The 3142-nt window shown below is 43.3% G+C and overlaps 1 long non-coding RNA gene across 2 annotated transcripts in view; it reads right to left on the reverse strand.

Annotated features, from left to right (window-relative positions):
* LOC116223328 overlaps positions 1-2098 on the reverse strand; it is a 142641-nt gene extending 140543 nt beyond the window's left edge. Inside the window, exon 1 of one of the 2 annotated variants that reach the window (XR_006152747.1) lies at positions 1764-2098. This is a non-coding gene — a long non-coding RNA (uncharacterized LOC116223328). Of the gene's footprint in view, positions 1-1569; positions 1697-1763 lie in introns of those variants that run through there. The other variant, XR_006152748.1, reaches the window with a different exon arrangement.
* Positions 2099-3142: the final 1044 nt, after the last annotated feature.

Consider the following 3142-nt stretch of genomic DNA (forward strand, 5'->3'; position numbering starts at 1 on the left):
ACACACACACACACACACACACCTGCGGATGTGTGAGGAGCCCCAGACGCACGTTGATAAGGCAGACTGCAACTCCTGTCCAGTCTTTCGGGCGCAAATTAGCCAACACACAGTGCTGAAATCCTGTGAAACCAGACACAGACCACTAAGTGCTGGACTGTCTATTTGCTTTTGACAATTTTTGGCCCGGCTCTTCACCCACTGGCAGCCAGTCTCCAAACAATGCATAATCTTTTAACTATTTGGCGGCGGATAAAATGGCAGAGCTGGTGGGGTTCCAGCAACGGTCCGGCCTGTTGCCCAGTCGTGTCACAGCACAGAGCACAACACAAGCTAAATGAGCGGGAACAGTGATTGAGAGCCGGGACCGGCTTTAACTTCCTTTGACATATTGTGCCTCGTGTACAGTCTGAGTGGCTCCATAAAAAAAAAACGGGGGGGCCTAATAACACCAGTCCAGGAGCCAGGCCAAATAGCTGACACGCACGGCTTCCCTGGTCAGCGCCGCGCCGGAGTTTGCTCCGACTCATTGCTCCAGTCACTCAACTGATGGCGACGCCACGGGCTCTTGAACTCCAACTTAATGCAAAGAGCAGGGTCCACTCAGCATGGAGCACTGTGTGCACGCCAGCATGGGCAGGGGGTCAGAGAGAGGGCTACTGGCTAAACTCTATACTGGAAAGACACACATGGCAAACACATGCCTCGACTACAGTATAATATAATATAAAATAATGTAATATAATATCAAATAATTTTACATGGAAAATACGTACATTTGTAAATAACATTTGACAAATATAGATCATATCAAGCATCACATTTAACACAATGTGAGGTTAATTAATTAGGAGGTTAATTAGGAAGCAATATCGAAAATTGTACCATTCTTAAAATACACAAAATAATAAAAAGCATCAACTGAAAACCAATGCAGAGAAAGAAATATAATAGAAGTGAAATGCTTAAGAAATGCACCCTCGCCTACATGCAGAATATGAAGCACATCATTCCCCTCAGATAAAAAAGCCACATAAACATATATCTAAAAATCACAAAAGGTCTTATATCCAGTACGCGTTAACCAGTGGACTCAGATCTCCATCGCCACTCCTACAGAACAATACAGCCCCTATTCTTATTCAGATGCATGCATAGTGAAGGAAGCCTGAGAGAGGAAATGAGAGACGCGCTAAACTGGGCAGCCCTGCTCCTGCCTCGCTTCAAAGGAATCTGTGCGAGAGAGAGAGAGAGAGAGAGAGAGAGAGAGAGAGAGAGAGAGAGAGAGAGACAGAGAGACAGAGACAGAGACGGGAGAGCGAGAGACGAGGGAAAAAAAAAGGGAGCAAGACCCACACAACGTAGTTCCAGCCAATTGCATTCCAGAGAAGTGACCATGGCTAGCGATAAACAATGCACAATAGATCATGCAGCTCAAAGGTGGGGAGCGAGCGCAAGAAGCCAGAGCACGAGACGAATGGCACTGAAAGAAAAGGAGCACCCCTGCTATTCTGCAACACACAATTGTTTCAGATTTTCATTAAAAAAAAAAAAAAAAAAATGTTTTACCAGCCCCTGATCGTGGCCACAACCATCTGCATACAGCAGGGACAGACAGACTGCATTTCCCTCCAGGCGTGAGGCTACCGGTCTCATCTCCCTCTCTCTCTCTCCCTCTCTCTCTCGTAAACCAGAGCCAGAGCAAAATCGCCTTAAATTGTTCCTCTCTGCTGCAAACAAAAAAAAAGGCATTTAACACTCACCCAGTGTGCAGGGACTGAAAGCTTTCAGGCGTCCCTGCATTGCATCAGCACGAGCCCAGATATACCTCCGCACGGATATGTAAACAGCCCACTAACATTTCTTTGTTTGGATTTTTTGAAGCCGGGTAGGTTTGTCTTTGCAGCTGCTGGCTTTCCTGCTTTGATGCAGGTGGATGACAAAAACATCAATCTCTCTAGGCACAATGTGTAGCATGCACAGTTGACACGCTCCTTACAAGCAATATATTATCACAAACTCCAACACAGTCCTCGTGGCTGGCTTGGCAAATATTTGCTTAAAGGGAGCTCAGCAACAAAGCTGAATGCATAAGCATTTTTTCCCCTCGCAATAAGCAATAAGGTGGCATTCATAACACACATGGTTTAATTAGATTGATGTTTCCATTTGAAATTACAAATAGCAACAGAACAAAGAGTTTTGCTGTATTACCTTAGCAAAATGTGACAAAGTGTATGTAAATTGATACAGAGGAGAATGCCTCATTATTGGCTGTTTGGTTTCATTGTAGTACAACCCAGCAGTGTTACATTGACAAAATAATTCTAACATCTGCCCCACACACACACACACACACACAGAGGCTGTAACATGAGGTTATCATGACACAGTAGGTATTTATGCCAAGTTATGAAAAAGGCATTCACAATTATGCATAGTAGGCAACAGTAGCCTAAAACCTATATAGGTCATTTAAACCACCTACGATCCCATAATGTTGGAAAAGTGATTGCAGCTGAAATAAGAGCTGTGTTCCATACATGACTAGGATATGCTAGCCCATTATAGCCTACAGGATGTAATACAGGCTGTCCACTAATAGGCCACTAATAGGCTACTTCACAGCAGCGCAATTACAGAGGCATCTCTATAAATACTATGAATCAAGAGCCTAACAGATTAAGATGCCTCTTCAGCGCATGGCTTCACGAAGGCTACCATAACACTATTCTTTGTTCATAACAAATTCTTAACTTTCCATCAGATTTTCAGACGCTCGTATGATCACACAGTAGGTTAGGTTAAGAAATCTACCTTCACTATACGTCGTTTCAAAATTCACTTGATAATTAACCAAAACGCCATCTTCCAGCTAGGCCTACCTGGTTGAAAAGCAAGTCAGGGTAGAGAATTCCCAGGGTTTAGAACCGTATGCCTTTAAAAGTCGCAGTTAGTAAATTCGACAGAATATTTGTATTTCTAAGTATGAATACACGCTCCTTTAAAATGTGTTCGGTACTTAACATGTGTTTTACTTGCATAATACATACCTATGTATTTTTCCGTAACTACCTATAATTTCAGACTAAATTACAGAGGAGTGACGTTATAGGTGACGTAGCGCACAGAGTCAAAACTT

The sequence above is a fragment of the Clupea harengus genome, chromosome 13, assembly GCF_900700415.2.
Source record: "Clupea harengus chromosome 13, Ch_v2.0.2, whole genome shotgun sequence".
Lineage (NCBI taxonomy): Eukaryota > Metazoa > Chordata > Actinopteri > Clupeiformes > Clupeidae > Clupea > Clupea harengus.